Source organism: Bos indicus x Bos taurus, chromosome 3 (assembly GCF_003369695.1).
Source record: "Bos indicus x Bos taurus breed Angus x Brahman F1 hybrid chromosome 3, Bos_hybrid_MaternalHap_v2.0, whole genome shotgun sequence".
NCBI classification, from domain to species: domain Eukaryota; kingdom Metazoa; phylum Chordata; class Mammalia; order Artiodactyla; family Bovidae; genus Bos; species Bos indicus x Bos taurus.
The window spans coordinates 44,045,571-44,065,292 of NC_040078.1; positions in this window are offsets into that span (position 1 = coordinate 44,045,571).

Sequence of the window (19,722 nt, forward strand, 5' to 3'; positions counted from 1 at the left end):
AGAGAAACTGGGATGTGTGAACAAAGATGTTGTTACATAAATCAAATCAATCAGTCATTCATTAATTCAACGAAGCAGTAAAAACCTTTTATTTTCCAAATAAGATTTTTGGTGTAAAAACACAAAAAAATAAACAGCATAAATTCTCTGTCATTTGCAAGCTCATGTGCTAGTGGGTTTGGCAAGAAAAGTGAAAGTGTTAGTCACTCAGTTGTGTCCAAATCTTTGCAACCCCATGAACTGTAGCCCACCAGGCCCCTCTGTCCATGGAATTCTCCAGGCAAGAATACTGGAATGGGTTACCGTGCCCTTCTCCAGGGTATCTTCCTGACCCAGGGACTGAATCCATATCTCCTGCATTGTAGCAGATTCTTCACCTTCTGAGCCACCAGGGAAGCCAGGGTATGGTAAGAGAGGAATTCATCGGTATGTAAATTAATTATTGCAATAATAAGATATATTCCATGGTAGAGGCATGGAGAAAAGTACTCTGTGCACACATAGAAGGGAGTGTTTAACTGGTTAGAGTTTCAAAAATGATTTTAACTGAAAAAGTTATAGTTCAGTGTGAGATGGAGCCCTTCAGGTGACATGGAGAAATATGAGATGATGGTTATTCTAGAAAGAAGGAATGATATATACAAAGGCATCTGGAGACTCTAAGAAGTTTGATGTGGCTGAAATGTTAAGGGTCTCAATACCCACTTATGCACATCTTATGCACTTATGCCTAAGGGTCCAAATACCCACTTATGTTAAGGGTCCCTATACCCACTTATGCACATCTTGGACTATTGAAGTTAAAACACCACACCTGCCATGGTATACCTCTCTTTCTCAATGTTTATGGACTTGGCTCATGTGATTGTGGAACTGCAGGAGCTGGTGAGTCTGAAATCTATAAGGCAAATTGGAAGTCTAGAAATTTATGTCGGAGTTGATGTTGCAATATGGATCTGAAATCTGAAGCTGGATCTCTATGTTGTCATCTTGATGCCAAATTGCTTCTTCCTTGGGAAACTTCAGTTTTTGCTCTTAAGACCTTCAAATGACTGAATGAAGCTCACTCACATCATGGAGAGATGATTCTGTTTTACTTGACGTCTATTGGTTATAAATCTTAATCACATCTAAAAACTGTCTTCACAGAAACATCTAGACTGATATTTAACCAGAGTGGGCACCATAGGCTAACCAAGTTGGTACAAAAATTTAACCATCATACCTGATAAAGAAAAACCAGCTTCTTCCTCCTTTTTTCTTACTAATACTGAGACCAAGTCTGGTATAGATACAGAGCATAGATCACCTACTTAAAGCCCAGATGGCAGGGTTTCAAGCTTTCAGAAAACCAGGAAGGCAAACTGGAGGTGAGTTGGGATGGGCATAAAATGAATCAATTAATACTTGTTTTGGCTACTCTGCAACCACTCAAACTTTTCCCCACACTTAAACTTTCAAACAAGAATGACAAAAACAAGAATATAAAAGCAAGAACAATGCACTTAATATAATTCAGCTATCTTTTGCACAAATAAAAAACCTACTTATTCTCTCCTCAAAGGAGAAGCACCAAATCTCATCTGTTTCTGCATCTATTTTCGGGTAACATCCATTTCTACACTGCTGCTGCTGCTACTGCTGCTAAGTCGCTTCAGTCGTGTCCAACTCTGTGCGACCCCAGAGATGGCAGCCCACCAGGCTCCCCCATCCCTGGGATTCTCCAGACAAGAACACTGGAGTGGGTTGCCATTTCCCTTTCTACACTGGTACAGTTATAATCACATCTTGTAGACTAAATTATGATGTTATCAGCAAATAATTCATCCTGTATAAATTCCTATATACATTAGCAGAAGAAAGGTATATTGGAAAATAGAATCAACCTCTCTCTCACGGAAGAAAGTAGGGTTGCCTATGTTAGGCCTCATTTTTCCAATTTTTTATGAGGTTTTAGTTAATATTTGTAATTAATCCTAAATTTATGTTATTTTTGTAACATCTTTCTTATTAGCCACAGTTAAATTATTTTTTTTTTAGTATTTTATTTATTTTTAGCTGCATTGGATTTTAGTTGCAGCATGTGGGATCTTTTCATTGCATTATTTGGGCTTGGTTGCCCCTCGGCATGTGGGACTTAGTTCCCTGACCCGGGATTGAACCCTCATTCCCTGCACTGCAAGATGAATTATTAACCACTGGACTACCACTGAAGTTCCCAATTATTGTAGATTACTACTTACGAGTTTCTGGGTTTCTTTTCTAAATATAACTATTTTAATTTGTAAAGTCTTTTTTCATATCATTTTTTAAATCAAATATTGGTATGTAACATTTCCATTATTATTTATCCCAAAGTTTTTTTTAAATTTCTGTGAACTTTTTTCACCAGTGAGATATTTAGAAGTGATTTTAAAATTTCTCCAGAGTCTTGGTAATAATTTTTTGGATATGACTTCTAAAGCACAAGTAACAAAATTAAAAATAGGCAAGTGGGACTATATCAAATTAAAAAGCCACTACAAAGCAAAATAAACCATCAACAAAGTGGAAAGACAACCTATGGAATGGGGAAAACATATTTGCCAACCATATATCTGATAATGGGCTAATATCCAAAATATATAAAGAGTTCATTAAACTCAATAGCAAGAAAACCCAAATGACCCAGTTGAAAAAAGGCAAAGGCCATGAATAGATATTTCCTCAAAAAAGATATGTGAAAAGCTGATAGATACATGAAAAGATGCTCAGTATCACTAATCATTCAGATCAGATCAGATCAGTCACTCAGTCCTGTCCGACTCCTTGCGATCCCATGAATGGCAGCACACCAGGCCTCCCTGTCCATCACCAACTCCCGGAGTTCACTCAACTCACCTCCATCGAGTCAGTGATGCCATCCAGCCATCTCATCCTCTGTCATCCCCTTCTCCTCCGGCTCCCAATCCCTCCCAGCATCAGAGTCTTTTCCAATGAGTCAACTCTTCACGTGAGGTGGCCAAAGTACTGGAGTTTCAGCTTTAGCATCATTCCTTCCAAAGGACACCCAGGACTGATCTCCTTTAGGATGGACTGGTTGGATCTCCTTGCAGTCCAAGGGACTCTCAAGAGTCTTCTCCAACACCACAGTTCAAAAGCATCAATTCTTCGGTGCTCAGCCTTCTTCACAGTCCAACTCTCACATCCATACATGACCACTGGAAAAACCATAGCCTTGACTAGACGAACCTTTGTTGGCAAAGTAATGTCTCTGCTTTTGAATATGCTATCTAGGTTGGTCATAACTTTCCTTCCAAGGAGTAGGGAAATACAAATTAAACCACAGTGAGACAGTACCTTATGCCTATTAGAACGACTGTCAATAAAAAGACAAGAGGTAACAGATGCTTGTGTAGATGTCTCTTTTGATGGGATTATAAACTAGCTCAGTCACTATGAAAAATTGTATGATACATCTTCAAAAAGTTAAAAATAGAAATACTTTAATTCTACTTCTGGGCATATGTCCAAAGGAAACAAAAACTTTAACTTGAAAAAATATATGCATCCCCATGTTCATAGCAGCATTTGTTTTCCGTAGTCAAGACATGGAAATAGAATTGACCATCAATGGATAAATGAAAAAAGAAGTTGTAGTATATATAAACAATGGAATATTATTCAGCCATAAAAAATTGAGGAAATCCTACCATTTGTGACAACATGTCTGTCCTTTAAGATATTGTGTGAGGTGAAATAAGTCAGACAAAGAAAGCCAACTACTGTATGATCTCACTTACATGAGGAATCTAAAAAGCAAAGTCACAGAAAGAGAGATCATACTTGTGGTTACTAATGAGTGGGAGCAGGGGGGATTTGAAGAAAGGTGATCACAAGGTGAAAACTTTCCATTACGAGATAAGTAAATATTGGGGATAAAATGCATAGCATGATGACTATGGCTACATTGCTCTATTATACAGAGAAAAATTGTTAAGGGAGTAAATCCTGAGAGGTCTCATCACAAGGAGAAATTGTCTTTCCTTTTTTCCTTTCTTTTCTTTTTATTGTATCTCTGTGAGAAGATGGATGTTAGCTGAACTTGTTGAGGTAATCATTTCACAATGTGAATAAATCAAACCATCCTGCTGTATGCCTTAAATTTACACAGAGATGTACATCAATGATTTTTCAATAAATCTGGGGAAAACTTCATACAATTAACATACACAATTTGGTGAATTTGGACATATGTACATTCTTGTGTTACCCATACTGAATTGAACGTAACCATCACCTTCAAAAAAATTCTTCAGGTATATGGAGGTTTTCATTTACTTTTTGAAACCGATTAATTGCATGTGGTTAAAGAATATGGTTGGTGGTATGTTTTTGAATTTTTTATATTATATTATATTATATATTATATCTGATTACTGAGAAGAACATGTTGAAAACTCTTACTGTGACCAAGAATTTGTCAAATTTCCCTTACAGTTCATCCAACTCTTGACTTCCATATTTTGAAGTTATTTTCTTTTGGTTGTTATAGCTTCTTGGAGAATTGAAACTTTCATCACTGTGCAGTAACCCTCTGTATTTATCTCAATTGTCTTCTAATGTTTTGCCTTCCTAATACCATTTCCACATTTTTATGTAGAAAGAAGACTCCTTTCATGTTGGGGATCCATTCCACTGTGATTTGAATGGAACAGCCTCTGCTCTCATCCTGTGCCCCATTCTCAGGGTGGACTTGCATTTTCTTTCCAGAGTCTTGAAAAAATTTTCTGTATTCTTATCTATTCATATTTGCTTTAGTGGGTTTATTGCTGTTTGCAATGCATTCATTTCCCTGTGGGTATTATTTTGATCTTTAACTGAGTGTCAGTTCTACCATTTTACTAATTCTTTTGTTTCTTTATCTTTTTGTTGAAGTCTTCTGTCACTGAATCCATATTGCTGTTGTTCTTTTAAAATATTCTACTGTACAAGGCACTTGTAGGAAAAGCTCTATTTCTTTGACTGTAATTGCTTCCACATAAGGCTCTATGAAATTAAAAGATGCTTACTCCTTGGAAGGAAAGTTATGACCAACCTAGATAGCATATTCAAAAGCAGAGACATTACTTTGCCAACAAAGGTCCATCTAGTCAAGGCTATGGTTTTTCCAGTGGTCATGTATGGATGTGAGAGTTGGACTGTGAAGAAAGCTGAGCGCAAAAGAATTGATGCTTTTGAACTCGGTGTTGGAGAAGACTCTTGAGAGTCCCTTGGACTGCAAGGAGATCCAACCAGTCCATTCTAAAGGAGATCAGTCCTGGATGTTCTTTGGAAGGAATGATGCTCAAGCTGAAACTCCAGTACTTTGGCCACCTCATGTGAAGAGTTGACTCATTGGAAAAGACTCTGATGCTGGGAGGGATTGGGGGCAGGAGGAGAAGGGGACCATAGAGGATGAGATGGCTGGATGGCGTCACTGACTCGATGGACATGAGTTTCAGTGAACTCCAGGAGTTGGTGATGGACAGGGAGGCCTGGCGTGCTGCGATTCATGGGGTCGCAAAGAGTCGGACACAACTGCGCGACTGAACTGAACTGAAGGCTCTATATTCATTCTTTAAATAATGTGTTTCTTTATTTCTACTTTTTTAAAAAAGTTGACGTTTATGGAACGGAAGCTTTGTTGTTTCTTACTCATTTATAACACAAATGGTCTTATTGAGACATTCCTTCTGTTTTGATATAAAGTGGGTATTTGTCCCTGTTCCAACAGTTGTCTGTACTAGTTTGGTGCTCATAGGCACTTTCTCAGGCACAAAATGTCAAACTTCCTACCTTTTGCCAATGCAGAATGCAGCCCTGAACCTTAGCTTCTACAGAGAGTGAGAACCAGATTTGTATTTTCATTCTCATTTCATCTTCTCCCCCTAAAATCTATTTCTCTCCTCTACAATTCAGAGAGGGGAAAACACTAAGTGGCTTTCGTGTGTCCTATTCCTGGAGTTTCTAGGGTGACGGGTGTAGCTGGGAGGCACTTTCTTTGGAGATCTTTGTATTCCACTTCTCATAATTCTCTGTTCACTTACCAGAATTTAACTTCCTGTTAAGATTGTCTCATATTTATTTTTACTTTTGCTGTGTAAATTGCCTTTTTTCCCCTTAAGTTTTCTCCCATTTAATAAGGTCACTATGACAGCCCCTGATGGATTTTTGTGCCTTATTAAGGGAACACTTAATAAAATTCAGTTGTAGATGAGAATGAGATAAATTCCTGAAGGTTTCTTTGGACATCTGCCTGAATTTCTCAGACACATTTTCATCAGCTTTTTTACAGTTAGTTGGGAGTATGTTTTCAATGGTGTTTAGGTGGAGGGTATGGCATATTTATCTTCTTTGTTTATAATTTTTCTCTGAGGGGAGATAAGGTTAGAAGGCTGCTGAGTCACATTGATCTTTCTGGCTGTACTGAGTTGGTACATCTTTCTTTAAATATTTGAAGCTGACATATCAGCTCCTTGCAGTGTTTGTTGTTGCTGCGTCCCTAAGATTTGGGGAAAATGGAAAATTAATATCCAGCCTCACCTTCTTTCTTACCCATGATTTTTAAACATGTGCTATCGATATTTAGCCTAAGTTAAAAATACTAACAATCTGCCATAGGTGCAAGTGGCTACTGATCTAAACTATGCAAGTTGCAACTCCATTTAGTAACACAGAAAAGGAGATGAGCTGGAGGTAATGATGTATGGTTGTTTGTCCTAATAGCACCAGGATGCTATTGGAAACAAATTGCACGTCTGAGTAAAAAGACAATTTATTAACATTCAACATTAACCTTTGCTTTAAGAGAAATGCACATAGATTTATCATGTCATTTCAGTGAGCAACCTAGTAACTGGAAAGAAAATAGTCTCCATAACATCAGGAAAAAATGTAACCTGAGGGATTTTAAACAATATCTAGTAAGCATGACTGTAGAGACATTCAAGCACCCCAGAGACAGGAAAGTTATCATCAAATTATACATAATAAAACTCAGAGAAATGATGCATACATGAAATCTTCAGAGGATTCCAACTAGAAAAGCTAGCATTGATTTTTTTTTCTAGGTTTTAGATTCATTGTCCATAAATTAGTGATCTACTGTGAGTAATCTATTTCTTGACTTTATTCATATATGTACTATACTTCTCTTATCCAAACCACTGATACAGCTTTATAAGATTCCAGTCACTCTACTTGAAGTAGAGAATGGAAACAAGTAAAAAAGATAAATTGAAGGGCAAAAGAAATATGAAATAAATAAGTTTAAAAATTCATTAAGGTGTTAAGTATAAATAAATTCCTTCTTCATATTCTAAAAGCAGAAAAGTCTTTTAAAATAAGATAAACCATGGGAAAATTCAAATGGATGATTATTTGCAGTAAAGGAAAATGAGTTAAAATAACTGGGAATATTAAAGTTTATATTTTTACATTCTTCAGATTTCTCTTGATTCTTCATGTCTACTTTCCTACCCCTCTGCCTAATTTTAGAAAAGGTAGATGGCTAAGAGGAAAAAAATGTGAGGTTCTTTCTGCCTTAAGGGTAACCAAGGAAGCAGACCCTTTTACAGCCTTTGTCTGATTGAACCCTATGAATTCCAGCCTGATAAGAAACTCAGGCCTCCTTTTAACTGTTTTCCTCTCCTACATCCAAAACAAACATACTGCAAATCCTCAGTGCCAGCTGGCACCCTGGCCACATCACATTGTAGATCATATTTCTACCTCTATCATCCGCACCTCAGTTTATTTAAAACACAAAATATCATAAAGTAAACACCCAAAGCAGCCTGGAAGTGGTAAAGTAAGGGACATAATGTCACATAATATCAACATTTTCTACACTCCTATGGACTGTATAGAAGTTCAGAGTTTCTCAATTTTTTTTTTTTTTAATGTTGAAGCTGATCATCTAAGTGCTAGATCATTTTTATTTTTTTAATTTTTTGGTCACACCAGTGGCACATGGGATCCTAGTTCCCTAACCAGGTATCCAACCTCTGGTTGAAGTCCAACCCATTTTAGAGGAAATGCAGAGCCCTAATTACTGAACTGCCAGGGAATTCCCTCTCAAATATACTGTAAGCTTTGTTCATCATCTTACGACTCACAGCTTCACCTCTCTGTCGTCCAACCTGCCAATTCCTTTCCCTGTGCCCTCTGAAGCTCATGCTCCCTCACTAGCAAAATCTTCTGAACTCTCAGCCTCTTCTCTCAACGTTCCCTTCAGCTGCATGTCACAGCAGAAGCTCTCAGTTCCCTGATAACACGACATCCCCCCATAAACTTCTCAATGGGTGATTGTTTTCTCCTGCACTGGCCCCAGCTAGAAGCAGGGTAGATATTCTTCTTTCTCTTTTTCCAGGTCAGTGCTCCTTTTCTCCATCTGAAGAATCCCAACCTCTTTAGCACAGATCAACAAACAACAGAAGATTCACTTGGCCAAATGTCCCTATCCAGTTTCTGCCTCACATCTTTGTTCTTTTTTAATAAACATGTTGGGAGCCTTGTGTCTACATTTCCTGCTTCACTTTTCACTACTTTGCTTCTCACTAACTGAGTGTCCCTCACAATCAGGATTTCACTGCCAGCATTTTACTGAGGCTGCTGTTGTCAAAGTCAACCCTCCTGGTGACTTAATGCAGCCAGATCAATAGTCAAATCGAATTTCTCACCTTGCTCTACTTTCTGCTTCATTCAACACTGTTGATCACTCCCTTTTCCTGAAATACTTTTTTGACTCATCTTTCGGGACAGTAACCTCTTCTTGTTCTCACAACTATCTCCTTACATGGGTTTTTCCAGTCTCCTTTTCTATTCGTCTTCTCCCTGAATTCTAGGTTTTGGAGTGCCTATAATTTGAAATTTCCCTTTTTTCTAACTTCATTTCCTAGTTGATCGCATCCAGACATCCATCTTTGAATACCATCCATTTACCAATATTTTCACATTCATATTTCCAAACAGTCCTCTTCTCTGAATTCCTGTCTCATATGTTTAACTGTCTTGGTATGTGCTCATTTGATCAGTCATATCTGACACTTTGTGACACCATGCACTGTAGCCTGACAGGCTCCTTTGTCCATGGGATTTTCCAGGCAAAAATACTGACTTGGGTTGCCATTTCCCTCTCCAGGGGGTCTTCTCTACCCAGGAATCAAAACTTCATCTCTTGCACTGGCAGGCAAATTCTTTGCCACTGTGAAAGAGGAAACAGAACAGGCTCTATCTTGAAAGCAAGACTCCATCTTGGGCCAGACTGTGGACTTTGAGCTATATGCCCAGTATCTATGGAAATGATGTACAAACTGCAAAACCAGGCCCCTGGAAGGAAGAGACCCAGGGCTCTCTGTTGCCTAAAAGAATACCCTAATTATCTATGTAACCGAATAGAATCATGCATTATATTATGCTTATTGGGAAATGACCACAGGCCTGTTGATAACTGTTCACTGTTAACTACCTAGGCTTAAGGCATATGAATCATGGGTTAACTTTGTATCTTTCTTTTTCCTTTGTTCAGACTAGTTTCAGGAAATTTGGGGAGGCGGGTTTGTGCACGTACACTTAGGGTATATAAGGTTTTCACAAAAACTGGTCGGGGCAAAGAGGAGACTTGGCAAAGAGGAGACTCTTCCTTGGGCCCACCAGTGTAATAAGCTGAACTCCACTCTCTGCATTGTCTTTCTGAGTGAGTTTGTTTCCCGGAACGCGTGGCTACAACAACTGCACCACCTTGGAAGCCCATATTTAACTATCTGCTGCTGCTGCTAAGTCACTTCAGTCGTGTCTGACTCTGTGTGACCCCAGAGACAGCAGCCCACCAGGCTCCCTGTCCCTGGGATTCTCCAGGCAAGAACACTGGAGTGGGTTTTAACTATCTACTCCATATCAAAACTTATCTAGAAAACAGAACTATTGATTCTGTCCCCAGACTCCCTTAGTATTTCCATCTTTGTAAATATCACTTTCCTTCCTCCATTTGCTCAGGCTTCTTCTACATTTCTTCCAGTCCATCAGCAAGTCCTGTTAGCTCTACCTTCAAACTATATCCTGAATTACCTTTATGACTACTATCATTCTTCAAGCCATTATCATTTCTCTCCTGGACTGTTGTAATAGATTCCTAACTTACCTCTCTGCTTTCAACTTTGTCACCCTGATGTCTCTGCTCTGCATAGGATCCAGAATGATAATTCTAACAAGGAAATTACACCACATCACTGCTGAATCTTCAGTGCCTTCAGCACTTTCTGCTATATAGTTGTCACTCAGGATATTTTGTTGAATGAAGGCAAAAGAAATATACTTTAGAAAAAGGGATTCAATATAATAGCTCTGGTATGTATGTATATGTTAGTTCCTTTCATGGTTCAGTCTCATTATCACTCATAAACTTCCTTCTTGAATTTTGGGGAAAATTTTCAACCTCTATCATTCTTCCTTACCAACCCACAGCTGAGCGCCCCAAAATGTGATATTGAGAGTAGCCCTGTGGGTTTATCACAATAGAGAGCATATGTTGATGTTCTCCCTTTTGCTCTCTAGCATGCAATAGGAAATTCACTGACATGTTCCACTCCATCAATTTAAGAGACTATACCTTCATGATAGTTACAATTATTTTCAAGAACCACCATGTTTGTGCTGCAACTCTAAGTGTCAGGCATATGGAGCCTATAATATACATCTAACTATAATAGGCAAGGATTTCCCTAGGTGTCATTAGTAGTAAAAAGCCCACCTGCCAATGCATGAGACATAAGAGATGTAACTTCGATCCCTGGGTCAAGAAGATCCCCTGGAGGAGGGCAAGACAACCCACTCCAGTATTCTTGCCTGGAGAATCTCATGGACAGAGGAGTCTAGTGAGCTGCAGCCCATAGGGTCACAAAGAATTGGATATGACTGAAGAGACTTAGTATGCATGCATAATAGGCAGGATCACAGAGGGTTGGCGAGAGGATTTGTTGACTGATGAGAGAACTTGTACAGCTCCTCAGATCACACCATATACTTAATCCACCAATGTATAGCATCAGTCCTAACCTTGACATTCATTATTCAGTATGTAGATATTTTAGGAGGTTAGTATTCTGATTCGTTTCAGTAGTTTATCAATTTTTTTCTGAAGTTCAAATATGACAAAATGGGAAAAATCAGAAGTCTATTTTCTCTTTTTTCCTAAGAAAACTAAACTTCTTGTAATCAATCTACTGACTAGTTAATTAACAAGAGCTGAATAAAACCTTCAGGCCATGAAACACTTAATTTGCCTTGGGATTCTAATCTAGTTAAATGCCAAGTCTCTGGGGAGAGACACTATCTTGCTACATTGTATTCTTGGTAAACTGTTTGGAGTTAGAAAGAATCAGGGAAGCCCAGAAAGAATAAGTAGCTTTTGGCCCAAGCAGCTCTTTGGCAAGATAGACTTGGATGCCTGTGCTTGTCAGTCTCCATTAAGCGCTAAGAAAAGGAAAGAATGAGGAAAAAGCAATTTATGTCTCTGAAAGCCTTCTTGTATGTAACACAAGACAAACCAAATTGGTAAACTAATACAGGTTAGTTGTGCTATGTCTCTGTGACCTTGTTGTAACAAATGGTAAAAAATAATAGAAAGCTGTTGCCTTTTCACTAAATCTGCTATATCTTAAGATCATGAACTACTTCAATATATAAGAGAAAAACAATGCTTTTCAGTGTGAAACAACAGATGCCAAGATTTTATGGCTTCAGGGTCAGCATCCTGAAGAAAATTTAGTCACAAGAAGAGTAGAAAATTGAGTCTATAGTAATTTACACTCTAGCTTCTATTTTTGGCTTTATCTGATGACAGGAGACTCCAGGTTAATTATGGCAGGTCTAGTATTCAGGAAGAAGCAGAGTCAAGGCAGGGGTTGTGTGCTGTACAAATAGCTACTCCCATTAACTAGCCTTGGGATATTTCATTTGGGATGCCAGCGTTCAATGCTGCTGAACTTGACACCAATCGAGTGATATTTGAAAGGCTCGTTTTGCTTCAATAGCTTTCACTTCCTTGAGTCACAGTTAACGATGACACATTTGTTTGTCAGGTGAAGGTGAGTGGCAGTTTATGCTCATTAGGAATTTATTGAGGAATTTAAAGTCTTTTAAAATCTAACGTAATTTGCTTAAAGAAATTCATGTTCAATGCAGTGGCGGAAATCATAAATATGATCAATTATTGAAAAGAGAAAGTGGTTATGTTGCTGAAAAATGAATGGAGAAATAATAAAGTCAGGGGAGCCCTGTGATAAGGTGGGCCCTGTGCCCAGACCCAACAATGAAAGGGATTATTGTTAGTGAGTGTGAGACAAGGCCAAAGGCTCTTTGCTCCCATGGTCTGGCAGAGATAGGGAAAGACCAGGACGAGGTCTGCCCAGAAATAGGGCAGCAGATGGTGGATTGGATTGAGTAAGGGTGACGTGTAAATGCAAGTTTTTAAGCCATATGCTTGTTTGTACAGAAAGTGAAGCACAGATAAAAATATGGAAAAAAACAATATTTTGCCACAAATTGAAAGTTAATATTAGATTTATCTTTGCCAAGTGCAAGATAGCAGAGGATAGCTCAAAACGTATAATTTGATTAAAAGAAGTTAACACAGAATCCTTTCTTTGAGCTGACTCTTCGCATGCCAAGGAAAATGATCTCCCCGATCCCATGTTTCATATTGGAAAGGACTCAGAGGGTTGTATTTATATGCTGACTTTTAATCTGCAAGTGAAATTTTCTTTTAAGTAAAGAATAAATAAATTATTTCAAAGAGCATTTTGTTTCCCTGAAGTGTGTTAAAGATTCCAAGTATAAAAAGAATGGAATATTTTTGTTTCTTAATTTAAGGAGTTGGAACAGCTTCATTAATCTGTGCATGTGAATCTTTGAAGTAGACAACAATCATATGATATCCTTTCCATATTTCACATGGGAAATCTCTGGTAATAAGAGTTAATGAATGGGCTTCTGAACCTTAACAATAGTATGGGACTGGGAGGACCTACTAACGTAAGTTCTAGATTATAGTCTTAAACTTAGGGATCCTGTTAGTTAAGGCATGTGGCACTTAAATACATTTTAAAGATGCAAATGAAAGCATTTGGGTCTTTTGTTGGGCATATGTCTTGAAAGGCTGAAATTGGAATTAATTATTTGAAAGATGATTTAATTTTATCTGGGCTTTCCCCCAAACAGCTTCTAGCATAGATGTTGTAAATGTGCACAGATTCCTCAGCATGAATAAAAGATTACCATCTTCTGTCCCATGGGAAAAGTATAAGCTTATATGGATACCACTATAAATAGTGCTATGCTTAAGAATATATTGATGTATATTCTACATGCCTAAGAGTATGCTAAAAAAAGAGTGCATTTACCTTAAGAACATTAAGTTAATGATAAAAAGATGAAACTATCCTATATCTAGGTATTTGCTAAGGTCAATTCTTGTTTTAGATAATTTTCTAGTTAATAATGTTGGTAATATTGACACCAGATAGGTGGTGTCTCTTTTACTCTCTTCGAACTGCAAGTCCACATCTTCCCATTGTGAAGTGCGCTGTTTTAGACATGTCAAGGTGTCTTGGCATCCCCATTCATGAGCAAAGATGATACCACTTAGCTCATAGTGCTGTAGTGAAGGATAAATGAGAAGATGTGCATGTAGCAGGGACTGAAGGTAAGACTCACATGAGGTTTATGTGCATAGACAACACCACTTCATTACCCTCCCTTAGATCTTCTCTGCGTTATAAATAGTCTAACAGTCTGAGAACATCCCAGGTTTGGTTCTAAACTATTTTTTGCATAGGACCACTCAGACTGCAGGGAAAGAACTTAAAGCTTGTCCACTGTGAGCTTCCCTGGTGGCTCAGTGGTAAAGAATCCACCTGCCAATGCAGGAGACACAGGTTCGATCCCTGATCCAGGAAGATCTCACATGGCACAGGTCAACTAAGCCCGTGCACCACAATTACTGAGCCTGTATATATGTAGATTCTTAAAAATCCAATAAACTAATGAATATAACCAAAAAAGAAGCAAACTCACACATACAGAGAACAAACCAGCGGTTACAGATGGGAGGCAATACAGGGGTGAGGGAGTGGAAGGTTCACAATATTGAGTGTAAGATAGGCTATAATGATGTATTGTATATTATGGGGAATATAGCCAATATTTCATAATAACTGAGTATAACCTTTGAAAATTGTATTTTAAAAATATAAATGAACACTCAATGAAGTGAACAGTAGCATGGGAGGTGGTGGTGAAGATGAAGTCCAAACAGCTCTGAGTGGCTGGGGGCAGCTAAGCAAAGAAGCAATTCTTTACTTGGTGTTTAAAATGGTAGCAACATTGAATATGTATATCTTTCTTCTGTGGAATGCTAAAGTATTTTTTAAAAGAGAATCCTGACTCATCACTGCAGAAGCCCAGAGCACACACAAAAAATAGCAGAATGGCTCTGCAGTGGGTGATAGTCGGTTTTGCTTTTCAAATAGAGGGGTGATCTACAGAGAATACAATCATCTCCTGGCTAGAGGACCCTGTCAGGTGCCGGGGGGATTTTCCTTTCAGATGATTAATAGGGAACAGTGGAGATAGAGGGAGGAAGAAGTATGTGGATTTTGAGGAAAGTGAGCTTCGTAGGTGGCACTAGTGGTAAGTAACCGGCCTGTCAGTGCAGGAGATATAAGAGTCATGGCTTGATTCCTGGGTTGGGGAGATCTCCTGGAGAAATGCACGGCAATCTGCTGCAGTCTTGCCTAGAGAATCCCATGGACAGAGGAGCCTGGCAGGCTAGAGTATTTAGGGTCACAAAGTCGGACGTGGCTGAAGCGAATTAGCACGCATGCATGGTACTGTTTGTTGTAAGCATTTCTCCTCACTTCTATTAATGGAAATTAACATACACTCTGGTTTCCTCAAGGTCTAGATCAAATTGACTTTAGCCAAGAAGCAAGCCCAACAGATACCTTTACAAAGTCCTCGATTCTATTTTGGCTTAGATTTGGGAAAAGCTATTCTTCACAGCAGCCTGGTTTTGCCTGACCTCATGTCATGGCCTCAGAGGAAAGTCAGTTGCTGAGAAAGTTCATAGGGACAACAAGACACCTTCTGCTGAATCTAATGTTTGGGCTCTTGACCATCCTCACAGTTGGGTTCACTGGTTTTTATGAACAAGTGACCAGAGTTACCAGCTAAAGAGCCTCAGTGTGAAACTGAGGGTATCACCTGGCCAGAGCTACAAAGACTGGACCATCTCTCTTTTTCCATGCACAGTGGCTCTTTCCAAAGGCAGACACTGCATCTCCCCACTGCAGTGAACTCTGGTCAACTCCAAGTGAGCCTACACACCCCATTAAAATATAGTTGATTTATCAAATCATTGATGAATGGCACATTTAAAGTAGAATCATTAAATGCTGTGCGTTAACATTTTGTAAGAAATTAGTTGAAAGTAAAAGGAGAGAAAGAAGGATTTTTTTTAAAAAAACCTTCAGCTTATATAATGAAAGACTGCAAAATTTAGTCTAATATTTTATTATATTCTAACATATATTCAAACATATTTCCTTCATTTTACAAACATAGTATGAATATATTTTGATTAAGAAAATTTTCTATTATTTTTATTCAAGTTTCCAGCTTCAAGAGGAGATTTCTGAAACCAACTGATTCTGCTATTGATGTTTTGATAGTTTATGCAACCTCTTTTGGTCCTATTATCTATCTATGACACTTTAATAGAAATACTTTGAAAACAGAATTGTTGAATATTTTAAATAATAGCAGGTGTGCATAATGCTTGCTTTAATGTTCTTTTCTTGTATCTTGACATGTTACCCCAAATCTTCAATGACTTGAATATCATAAAATGTACAGTAATGACTCTTAAAAACACCTAAACTATGTTTTATCTTGAGCTGAGTGGGAGTTATGCTAGTGAGTCTCATTGTGGCTACTGCTGCAAACTCTTCCCTGAGACATTGATAAATGCAGAAATAGGCCTCTTTACTGTTAAGTTTCTCTGATTTGCCCATTCTATAGATATCACTGAATATTAAAGAAGAAAAATTTGTGGGTCCTTTAAATAGCCTTTAAGTTTCAATATAAACACATTTATTGAGTAGTCATTTCAGTATCAATTTCTATGAAAAGAAATTTTCAAAGATGAAATATGTAACATTCCATTCCATATCAGCTTTCAAGAATAAACATTTGCAATGATTTTGATGTTATAGAACACTAACTTAAATCTCAATTAAGAAGATGTTATTCTCCCTCAAATAACTACTTTCATGTGTGTACCTGTATTAAAGAAATTGTTTTCAAATATTATAGTTTGAATTCTGTCAGTAAAAATTTTGTGAAATTTTGTCATCTCTCTTATTATAAAAGTGCCAGGTAATATCCTTGATTTTGCCTCCAGGCTTACAAAACCTACAATATTTGTTGTTTAACCCTTTATAGAAAAAAATATGCTAACTCTGTTTTAAGGAAATCGTCCTAGTTGTAGGAGGGAAGATGGATTGTAAGGTGGTGAAGGGTTGGCTGAAGGTGCTATTGTAGATGTTCAGGTGAGAGAAGATGGTGTTTAGAAACAGGCAGGAGTGTCAGAGTGGTCTTCTGCCTGAAAGGAGAGTGTTACAACCTTTTCCACGTACCCTTGGCAAGAGTAGGGAGGGATGGAAGTCACATTCCCCTGATCTAAAAGAGTTTCTTTAAAACAACCGCTACTAGAAACTAGGGTTGATAATAGATAACACATATTGATTGGTACTTTTATCAGGTACTATTATAAGAATGGCTGCCCAGGTGGTGCTGGTGGTAAAGAATCTGCCTGCCAGTGCAGAAGATGCAGGAGATGCGGGTTTGATCCCTGGGTCAGGAAGATCCCTGGAGAAGGCAATGGCAACCCACTCCAGTATTCCTGCCTGGAAAATTCCATGGACAGAGGAGCGTGGCGGGCTATAGTCCATGTGGTCACAAAGGGCCAGACAGTACTGAATGATTGAGCACACACATTTTAAGAGTAGTACAAGTATTAACTTATTCAATCATCATAATAACCCTATGTGTTAGGAGTTATTTTATCTCGATTTTACAGACTGGGTGTCTGAGTTACTGAGAAATTTTACCAGTGTCACAAGGGTGGTAAGTAGAGGCACTGGGATTTAAACTGAGGCAGTCTTGCACCTGCTCTTGTGTCTTTCCTGACTATGCTGCCTCTTCCATAAAGAAGGCAGGCAGCTAGTGCAGGTCATGGCTGAATATCTGCAGAGCCAGTAAGCTTGTTGCTCTGCTCCCCATACTTAGTAGGGCAGGGGAAAGAGAAGAGGTAGCAGGTGGATTCTCAGTGCTTGGTGTGGCAAGGACAGAGGGATCAGACAGACCCTGTGGAAGAAGCTGGGCTGCGGCCGTCTTGTGAGTACCTGATGGCAGAGTTCTGCCTGCTGAGGTGGAACTCCGCAAACCAAGAAGTGAGAAAGAAAATGGGGGAGATGGAGCTGCAGAGTATCTTTCGTATCAGCCAGCTGTGCATTGTGGAGACTTGTGTATATTTTCCTGAAGAACTTATACACGTGCCACTTGGTGGGTGTGGCTGGGATGGGGTGGGTAACACCAGGACGCCTGCCACTCAGAAAATGACGATAGCCTACAGAAGTGTTCAGTAACAAAAGATGCTTTTTAAAAAGTGTCTCTTTTTCTCTACCTCAGCTCACCCCTAACACTGCTAGAGATGTAATGAAAGCAAAATTGGGAGTGGCAGGCTGGTGGGGAGCAGAGACAGAATGAGGGCAAGAGAAGGACAGATAAGTCCAGCTTACTTCTCACCTTAGTTCTTCCATGTTGTTCTGAGTGAGTGAGTGAGTGAAAGTCGCTCAGTCGTGTCCGACTCTTGGCGACTCCATGCACTATACAGTCCGTGGAATTCTCCAGGCCAGAATACTGGAGTGGGTAGCCATTTCTTTCTCCCAGGGATCTTCCAAACCCAGGGATCGAATCCAGGTCTGAGCCTGCCTAAATGGAAAGTCCAAATTTCTCTCCTACATAGACATCATATACTTACAGAATGTGAGTCAATTTTTACTGTGGAATAATGCCAATAAACAGATGTGATTATCCAAAGAATGCTGTAAAAGCATTTCATGGGGCAGAACAACTTGATAGTATTGACTACATGTCATGTTATATAAATTCCTTTGCAAATAGATTTATCTTAATTTTGAAAAATCTTCAGTGAAAATCGGTGGCTCTTTCCCAGGTTACTCAGCGGTAAAAACTCTGCCTGCCAATGAGGTAGATGCAGGAGATTCAGGTTCGATGGATCCCTGGGTTGGGAAGATCCCCTAGAGGAGGAAATGGCAACCTGCTCCAGTATTCTTGCCTGGAAAATTCCATGGACAGAGGAACCGAGCAGGCTACATCCATGGGGTCGCAAAGAATCAGACACGACTGAATAAACAACAACAACATTCACTATATACAGTGTAGTTTCCCATTTCCACCCTCAGTTTCGATCTGTGATGAGCCCCAAGTCATGCAGACAAATCTAAAGTGAAATGAAACAGCTTGATTCATGGTAAAGAACTGCTCATCTTAGAATCTGAGAGAACTGTCTGTATCTATGTAGGACTTGAAGATTATTATAGTTATTAAGCCAACTGCAACTGATTTGCCAAACAATTACATCATCAATAAAACAGAACATTGGATCCTATAATGAAAACAGATCCTATAATATTAAAAAAGCCACACTCTTATTCTCAAATTTCATCCATTCAAGCAGTGTAAAAATATCATAAAGACTATATTCATTCATTTATTCAATAACATTTTATTAAGGGAAAGCTTGCTTTAGGCACTGGTGATTCAAACGTGAAGGAAATAAAATTCCTTTTTCTTGTAGAGCTTATATTTCGTAAATATATATAGATGTGGGTGGTTTGTGGGGAGGGAGATAGAGAAGAGACAGACAATAAACAAAAAATAAGTGAATTATATAACAGGCTAGAAGGTGACAGGTGTCATGTGAAAAAAAATCTAAAGCAAGGTTGGGAGTTGAGGGTTGTGTAGGGAAGTGGTTTGCAATTTTAAAAAAGGGTTTTTCCCAGTAATATATGTGTATATGTAAGATTAGTTTTCATGTGGCAAAACATTTTACAAAGGCTAGAGTTTTTTTTTATTGGAACCGGATGCCCTTATGGTTCTTATAAGGAATGTAAGGAACAGTTTAGAATGGAAGACTAACATAAGATATATTTATTTCTATACTGCTTTTCAAAAGCATCCAGGTATCAATCATCTATTCATCCATCCATCTATCAACCCATTCATCCCAAATTATTTACTGAGTATGTATCATATAAGATGATGCTGTTAAAGTGCTTCAGTCAATTTGCCAGCAAATTTGGAAAACTCAACAATGGCCACAGGACTGGAAAAGGTCAGTTTTCATTCCAATCCCAAAGAAAGGCAATGCCAAAGAATGCTCAAACTACCCCACAATTGCACTCATCTCACATGCTAGTAAAGTAATGCTCAACATTCTCCAAGCTAGGCTTCAAAAGGATGTGAACCATGAACTTCCAAATGTTCAAGCTGGATTTAGAAAAAGCAGAGGAACCAGAGATCCAATTGCCAACATCCATTGAATAATTGAAAAATCAG